The sequence below is a fragment of the Arachis hypogaea genome, chromosome 9 (genome assembly GCF_003086295.3).
Source record: "Arachis hypogaea cultivar Tifrunner chromosome 9, arahy.Tifrunner.gnm2.J5K5, whole genome shotgun sequence".
Taxonomy (NCBI): Eukaryota; Viridiplantae; Streptophyta; class Magnoliopsida; order Fabales; family Fabaceae; genus Arachis; species Arachis hypogaea.
The window spans coordinates 61,638,962-61,648,782 of record NC_092044.1 but is presented as its reverse complement, the minus strand read 5'-3'; positions in this window follow the sequence as shown (position 1 = coordinate 61,648,782).

Below are 9,821 nucleotides of genomic sequence, written 5' to 3'. Positions count from 1 at the left end.
TTGGGCGTTGGTGCCTTGTTAAGCACTACTTTGTCATGGGCCACGCTTTTAAAAGCGTGGCCTAAGGCCTCAAAGTGTGTCCTAACTTCAAAGTGTGCCCCAAAACTCTTTTTTTTTCTTTTTAGCTTATTTTGTGCTTTTTAGCTTCTTTTTCTTCTTATTTCCTACAAAATTTATCAAATCAAAAGATCAAAGAAATATAACATTTAAGCATAAAAGAATACAATATTTAAGCACTAATTATCAATTTCTTGTATGAAAAGGCATAGAAAAACATGACATTTTGACATGTCATCAGATGTCGCATTTCAATTTTTAAGAAAATGCCTGAAAATTTTGTTTTTATTAATTAAAATCATATATTACAGATCACCAAGTAATAGTAATCACATAATTACTACTAATAATAAATGCTATATAAATAAATTTAATATAAAAATTGAATACAATACCTATCCCTTTGGATAAAATATAATTCTCAATAATTATAATAAATTGTAAATAACTCATCATTTAAGTTTTTGAAAACTTGGGTTGTTACAACACACCTCAGATGTGCTGAATTTAGGCACGTGGCATATATGATAGAGTAGAATTATGACTAGTATTGATTTCTGCTTTGATCGAGTGATGGTGTCGTGAGTCTCATACTCTTCACCTGCTGTGCGTGGAGAAGACCATCATCCTACAGGACATGGCATATCAGTTGGGGGTGAATATTGATGGGGATCTAGTGAGTAGTTGCATTAGTTCATGGGAACAGTTCTACGAGGGACATTCTATTAAGAATTTCTCTCAGCAGTTATTAGGTGTTTTACTGGACCAAATGAAAGACAGTCATAAGACAAGTAGACTGTCAACCTCTCTTGGTTGTGAGATACTACATTCTGACAATTGGAGGCAAAACTGACAGAGGAGTGCTTGTTATTGAACACTAGAACGTGGATGAATGTTGTGGATTGTTTCTCTCTTAGACATATCATCATATATCCTTGAGTCAGCCCAAGAGATTTGACCAACGTCAGTTTTTACTGAATGAGAGGTACTAATTCTTGGTTTATTATGTTTTATTATTTTTAAGCTAATGTTTATACTTGTATGATTACTAAATACTAATGATATTGTAGGTGGGTGGGGTTGGAGCCACTTAATGACAAAGCAGATACGAGACTGAGGCTAAGCCACTTAACAAGTACCTTCTTCAAGTCTTTATTCTTGAAGTATGTCATGAAATTGGTAAGCATACGCAACTAAATGCAGTGTAATCTTTTCTTACCAGGAAAGTACATCTGAATTGTGAATAACCATATATGAAACTCATTTTATGATTCCTCCCAATCTCTATATATCCTAGCAATGACTCTCTGCTTTGTAAGCCAACTTTTTCTGTATGATATTTTGTAATCAAAGTGATTCTCAATAGATCCTTGCAGAACTTTTTTGCTGATGGTTGGGTCTTCTTTGACCATTGTGAATATATGTTAGAGTAATCGCCTTCAAGTCCAACCTTCCATGGTCTTGACCAATCGATATTTGCATGCAAGTATGAGGACCATTATATCTTCTCACCTCCTATTTTTCCTACTTTCAGCGATAAGAGATACATATGTTCCACTGACAACCCAACCTAAACTGAGTGTATTGTACACCATACTTTAATTGGTTACTCTCTAGTATCTTATACTTAATACTATCCTAATGTTATACATCTTAACTACCCTGATAACCTCCTCCTTATTTTCAAACTATTGTCCAATTTCAAGCTCACTGCTAGGATTATCTTCGGGGCCTCCTTGATCAAATGAAAATTTTGGATTCATTGCTTGATATTCAATGTGAAAAAGTGATTAGGCCAATCGTATAGTCGGGAAATGACAATTTGCGTAAGCGCGAATCGTGCATCTGTGAAGTAGTTCATCTCTTCCTCTTCCTCATCAGGAATTTCTATGGGTTCAGCCTCTACATCATCATCATCAGGTTAACTTGAAATGGGTCCATCATTAGGTCCATGATAGTAGAACTCTCATGGCTTTCAAAATTTTGCATCATCCCATCAGAATCCTCAGCATTTTATCCCTCTTACTACCCTCAGATGACATGTTTAGGTCAACCATCAATCTTCTAATGTTTGTTCTAACTGCCTCACTTGAGTGGGTGTCATCACCCATATCCATAAAAGTCCTTCCACAAAAGTTGACCATAAAAACAAATAACTCCAGTAGATGAATATTTGTCCAACAGTGGTACCAATCCCTTATTAGATGTATATCCTCGTCATCACGTAACCGATACCTAAGTCACACAAAATCTTATTAGAATTAATAATAACCTAATAAAATGATAAAATTAATTAAATAAACTCTACGAATAATTAACCTTTTGTAAAATAAAGTGCCATCTACTTTCATTAGATATCTATAACAGATTTTTTTACTCTCTTTGTGTGTTGTTTATAATTTCCTATTAACCTAAGCCTTACCTCTAGCCGTAAGGCAAAGAATAACAAAGTGTCATGATAGTTCTAAAGCTCATATAATAATAAATAGTCAAAGGATATAATATAATAGAATCCCGATGAAGAAATAAAGCTCAAAAACAGAGATACAAAAGCGTGAAGCGTTCACACACGATAAACAAATATATATATATATATATATTACGAAACTAGTCACAACCTGCGGTATTTAGTCCAATTAGCTCAAGCAGAATACAACAAAATTTTTGAAATAAAATAGCAACCTCCTATCTCTCAAAGTAAGCCTCTAAGGCAACAAGATATAGATATACAAAAGTGAGAGATACTACATCAAAGTAAGCAAAATACAAGAGATAAAACGGTCCTCCCTCTGTCCTCATCCCGTAAACTCATAGAGGTGGGTTGTGACCTGTATCTGAAAAACAACAACAACATATGACATGAGAATTGGAGGTTCTCAGTATGGTAACAGTGCCCTATAGATAAGATATAAGGTTTCGGGACACCAAAGGCAATCCTAGAAATTTACACTGATATAAGATATTCAAACTTATAATAAAAACTTAAACCATTAAAGGATATTTACCTTAAGCAATTACTAAACTAGCAGTAACATTGTTGTCCCACAGCCTTCGTTATCCTATCCTCAATCCCAGTAGAAAACACAAGTAATTGCAGACAAGTAAAACACACGTAATAAGCAATTTACAGCGGGAAATTCAGGAAGCAAGTATGCATGTTATACATTTAGGCAAGAGATGCAAGTAAACAAATCAAGCAAACACATAGAAGATGCACATGGTGAATGCCTCTTCTATTGGCTGAGATATAACTTGTCAGTTCAACTATCAACCCGACACATTTCCTCGGGATGTCGCCTTTCTGTCACGTATATAAATATGGCCCCTGGGTTATAGTTCCATAGCACACTCTTACGAGATATAATCTGAGCACACTCTTGTGACCAGAAAGGATGCGAGTGAGATACTCAGCCTCAGACCTCACATCTCAACGTAAGCGGGATTAACCACTGTCCATTCCAGGCACATAGTGACTTACCAAATATCAGCACAACAATAGCATAAAACCAGTATTAGTGATCACTGCTCATATAGCACAAGTCCATCAATACTCATCTCATCAATTTCATTAACCATAGTAATTTATTTTCTATGTTGCAAACTCGTCCTCAGTTCTCAAATTCTCAAACTCATCATCAGTACTTCATCAATTCACTGAGACAATTCCATCCACAGAACATCTAAAGCCTAAGTCTCTGTTTTCTAAAATCATAACAAAAGATTCCCAACCTAAGCTACTTAACTCATCCTCACTAATCTCAAAGTCTAATTACTAGTTAGGAGTTTTAAACAACAATTAAAGAAGTTTAGAAAGTTAGAGAAACAATTAAAATTGTAAGAAAATAAGTTTTCAGCAAAACAGGGGTTCGCGTACGCAAGCACCCTCTCGTATACGCATGAGTGTCTTTCGGCCATAGTCGTGTACGCGATCTATGTCCGCGATGCGAACACTTAAAACAGCAAGGGGTTGCCGCGTACGCATGCCAGTGCCATGTACGCGAGAGTACTTGGCAGCAGCCGATCCCCACGTCGCGTACATTGTCTGCATACGCATGCCCTGAAAAACTTAGAAAATTTTGAAAAGCTGCAGAATTCAATTTTCAGTACCAAACTTTAAATGCACATAACTTTTTTGTTTTAAAACTTTTTTCTTTCGTTCTATGAACATTGTAAACCTCTCGAACCCATTTTAATTTAAATCAAGTTTCATCAAAATTGAGAGTTTGGAGCACAAGTTATGGCTCGTTGAAGTTAGTTCAAAAATCAGTTTTCACCAAAATTGCAAAATCTCTAGCTTTTAGAACTCATACTGCCAAATCTATTAGCTCACAACCAACACAAAAACAACCCAAAAATCTATACTAAACATTATTCAACCATATCTCAATCCTACATCCATCTTAACCATTCAATCACCACTCAATCAACTCATACAATTCCTAAATTCTCAATTTTTTCAACAGTTGTTCCGCCATTTTACCAATCTCAACAATTATTAATCCAACCTCAATCATACCATATTCACACCATTTGATTACTCATCAATATGCATCATCATCACATCACAATAATCATATCAAATCCTCTTTGTCACATTCAAACATATACCATTCATACAATCCTCATCACAATTCACATGCCACATACATAATCTAATCAACCATTTATTCAATTCAATCCTATCCTAAGGTCAATAAACCTAAGTTTCATGAAACATTATATATTAAATAAAGAAAACCAATACCATACCTTGGCCGATTCCCATGCAATTCAAAACACTGAAAAATGATCTTCAACCAAGCTCAACAAGCTCTACCACCAAAAGTTTAACTCCAATTTTACTAACTTCACTCCAATCACAATAATTCAAGATGTATACATACAATTTACCATACATTAATCTTAGGGCTCACAATTACACCAAACCACAAGGGTTTCGAAGAGACTTATCTTACCAATGATATTAGGGGCAAAATCCAACGATGCTCCAATGCTAGATCACCCCTAAACAACAAAAATCACATAATATATTCAATAACTATACCCAAAAATGCAAAATCTAATAGGGCTGAAGAAAGGAGTGTGAAATTCGAATTCTTACCAGTAATGCTTAGCTAAAATTGACGGGCTCGGCGAGAGCTATGCGTAGCCATAAATGGCACGTAAATCAGAGCAACGTAACTCAATTTATGAGTAAAAGAAAGAGAGTGTAAATAGTGTTTTCTTCTTCTCCTCTCTTCTCACTCAGCAGATATGTTGTTAGTGTTTTGGGTGAGAAAGAGGCTAAATTAGCTCCATTATAGTGTATTTATATGTTGGGCTTGGGCCCAACTTGGGTCTAGTCTAACCGCGTGGTGTTTTTAGTTTGTTTGTCCCAATTTCAAGCCAAAACCTTTAAAATTAGCATCCAGTTTTTACTTGTAAATACTTTTTTAAGTTTTTCTACAGTTTTTATCACTCTCATACAGTACCGAACAGACTAAGCCGATACTATTGGCTAATTTACTGGTACATATTTTTACGTAATTTTTCGCAGAAAATCACATTTTCCCGCTCGGAAAAATTCTCTGAATTCAAATCTAACCTTTAAATTTTCAAATTAAGACTTATAAATTTTTTAACATATTTCGTGAATTAAATTATTATTTTATTTTATTTCAACGGTTGTTAATCTCCGGTTTTTACATTCTTCCCACCAAATTAGAAATTTTGTCCCCAAAATTTTGAAATTACCTAAGAATAACTCGGGATAATCCTTTTGCATCTCTGACTCCAATTTCCAAGTGTGCTCTTCCATTCCATCTTTTTTTCAGGCCACTTTCACCAACAGAACTTCTTTTCCACACAGCTTTTTCACACTAGTGTCATCGATCAGCACTGGTGTGACTTGAAAAGTCAGATTCTCCTTCAACTCAACTGACTCAGGCTCTAACACATGAGTCGCATCCGATGTGTACTTGTAGAGTTGTGACACGTAAAATACGTCATGCAGGTTAGACAAATGTGGCGGCAAGGCTATTTGATAAGCCACCGGAATCGCCTCAATACTTTAGTAGGCCCTATGTACCTCAGATTCAACTTCTTCGTCTTGATCGCTCTTCCGATCCAAGTTGTCAAAGTAACCTTGAAAAATATGTGTTCCCCTTCTTTAAACTCTAACGATTTTCTCCTTTGATCCGCATAACTCTTCTGTCGGCACTGCGCAGTTAAGATTCAAGTTCAAATTTGCTTGATCTTCTCAATGATCTCTACTACCAATTCCAGTCCCAACACCCTTGTTTTACCAGTTTTATACTGTAATACCCTAATTACCCTAAGCTTTACCTCATGCCGTAAAGCAAAGGTTAATCAAAGGTTACGACAATTCTAAAGCTTATACAATAATATATATAGGAGGAATTAATAATTCTAGAAGCTCGATGATGAAATAACCTCAAAAACAGAGTTACAAAAGCGCAAAATGTTCGTACAAAGCTACAAACTTAAGGCACAATATAAAGATATAAGATAACAAAATATAAGAAGATAAGAGAATATAATGTCATAAGAAACTAGCCTCAACCTACGGAATTTAGGCCCACTAGTTATATACAAACATACAGAATTTTGAAAGTAAAACAACATATACAATATATCTCTCTCAAGGTAAGCCTCTAAGGCAAATATAAATACAAAAGTGAGAGAACTAGTCAAAATAACCAAAATGACAACAAAATGGAATAAGGTCCTCCGCTCTGCCACCATCAAGCAACTCACCGAGGTTGGTTGCGACCTGCATATAAAAAACAACAACAAGTATGGATTGAGAACCAGAGGTTCTCAGTATGGGAATAGTGCCCAGTAATGTAAGATATAAGACTCCGGGACACCAGAGGCAATCCTAGAACTTCTTAGCGATCATGAGATTCAACTTAAAGCATACTAAAATTGAAACCATTACTTTAAAAACCAAAATGAAATAGGGGAATCTAACTTAGTGGATTTCTAATATAGCAATTCTCCGCTGTCCCACAGCTTCGCCAGCCTAATCGTCATGTAATCCCATCGCCACCGCCTTTCGAACCTCCTCAATCCTAGCGGAAAACACAAGTAATAACAACGGAAGTAAAGCACAAGAATAACATGTATATGAAGAAGTTCAAGAAACAAATTATCATTTTATACAATTAGGCAAGCTATTCAAGTCGGCAAAGCAATGCAAACAGATAGAAAATGCACATGATGAAAGCCTGTCCTATTTGGCTATGATATCACATTGTCGGTTCAACTGCCAACCTGACATATCTCCAGTGAGACATCACCTTCGATCACGAATATAGATACGGGACCCCCCACGGCTATAGTGCCGGGCACACTCCTATGATCTGAAAGGATGCGAGCTGGATACTCTGCCTCATACCTCACATCTCAACGTAAGCGGGATAAACTACTGTCTTTGCCTGGTGCATAGCGTCTCAATAATCTCATTACAAAATAATACATCAATGGTTTCAAAAATCATTTTTCAGAATTCAGAATTCCACAATTCTCACAACTCGTGTCATTAATCATCAATATAGTACGTCGCCATCTCATTCGACTAATCTGTCCTCAGTACTCCAGAAACCTAAGTCTTTGTTTTCTAAATTCACATAGAGATTCACCAAAATAATTTACTAACTTATCTTTAGCAATATTAGAACCTAAATATTAGACAATACTCTCAATCAGCCATTGAAGGAATTTTAGAAAGTAGGAGAACCTTTGAAAATAGAGAAAAATCATGTTTTAGCAAAACTAGAGTCTCCGTACAGAAGCCCTTGCCTCACGTACGCATGCTGTTGAAAAAGGGGTGGTCGCGTACCCAACCCCCTGCTCGCGTACGTGAAATGCCCAACCCGAATATGTTGCTCGCGTCGCGTATTAAAGTTCGCGTATGCAAGGGTTCATTGTTGAATAGCTCGCGTACGCATGCAGTGTCCGTACGCGAAATCCCCAACCTGAATGGTTTGTTCGCGTCGCGTACACTGTGTCACGTACGTAACTCTCACCAGACTTAGAAAAATTTCAAAGTTGCAAAATTCAATTTTAGGCACCAAATTTTAAACAGTCATAACTTCCTCTATAAAAATCTATTTTCTTCAAACTTTACATCAATTTAAAGATCTTTAAATGAGCTTTTATTTAAGATAAATTTTAACAAATTTCAAAAACTGAGGCTCAAGTTATGATTTGTCAAAGTTCACCAAAAACTAACTTTTACCAAAAATAACTAGGTTATCAAATTTTCAAAATTCACAATCAAAGCAATTCTAAACCACATCAAATTTCATTTCACAACAAAACTTACCCTTTGTGTCTCAATTCACTACTCTTACCAAATTTCCACTCACATCACATAATCCTCAACCCTAGTGATCAAATTTGTCATACAAAAACCATTTCTCAACCAACCCACTTAGCAACCATCATTCTATTACTACTAATCATCATAATTAACCTCATTCCACCTCAATGTCAATCCTCAACACCACTTATCAACATCAACAACATAATTCATCAAATTTATTAAAATCATCAAATCATCATTCATTATCATTCAACAAGTTCAACAACCAATTCAATACAAACCTATCATATGGTTCACTGGCCTAAGTGTCCTGAAATATTATATATTACATAGAGAAAACTGAAACCATACCTTGGACGATTCCCAATATGTGATATACACCAAATTGAGTCCAAACCAAGCCTCCAACCAAAATCAGGTCACCAACAAATCACCAACCAACTCCAACAAGCATCAACAACCAATTTTTCTAAGCTATAAACATTAATTACCATAAATAAATACCTAGGCTTCCTAAATTCACAAATTCACAAAGGATAAGAGCAAGCTTACCTTATCCAACAGTTTTGGGAGCAAAACCCAATTACAACCAAGTGCTAGAGTGTACCTAAACACCCAAAATCACAAAAATCTCTCAAAAACCAAACCAAGATATTTGAAATCCTTAGAACTGCAGAATAGGGAGGAAAAATTCGAAATCTTACCAACAAGGATTAAGTAGAACTAACGGGCTCGGCAAAAGCTTCGCGTAGCCACTGACGGCACACGAATCGGAGCACTGTAGCTCGAGATATGATCAATTAAAGTGAGATGTGAATTGTAACTTTCTCTCCCCTTTCACTCTCAACTCATGCAGCCGGGATTTATGTTTGAGTGTGAGTTATGAGCTGAATGGGTTATGTATGGAGTGTTATATGTGTTGGGCTTGTGATGCCAGGACATCTTGGCCAGTTTCACTGACCTTTTCTTTACTATTTTAGGGTAGTTTCATGCATTTTCTTAGTAAATAAGCAAGTTTTGGTTAAAAATACACTTACATCTTGATTCAAGTAAACATTGTGAACTTTACATGATTTCATGAGAATTATGCAGGAATTGAATGATAAAATGGATAATGCATGATCTCATGACTTAGAACAGAGCTTTGATGTACTTTATTTGCTTGATTTCAGGACAAAGGAAGCAAGGAATGATAGGCCAACGTTAGTGACACTCACCTTTGTCACTAATATTGGAGATGGCAATTACCACTACGTTAGTGGTCACGTTAATGCCATTAACGTGAGGCACTAACGTGGGAAGAAGGGGTGTTTTGAAGCGTTAGTGATAAAGGTGAGTGTCACTAACACCCTCGAAGCTTGGGCATGCCCACGTTAAGGGCCACGTTAGTTACACTAACGTGGATCACTAACGTGGGGAAGAGAAGCAAGAAGCA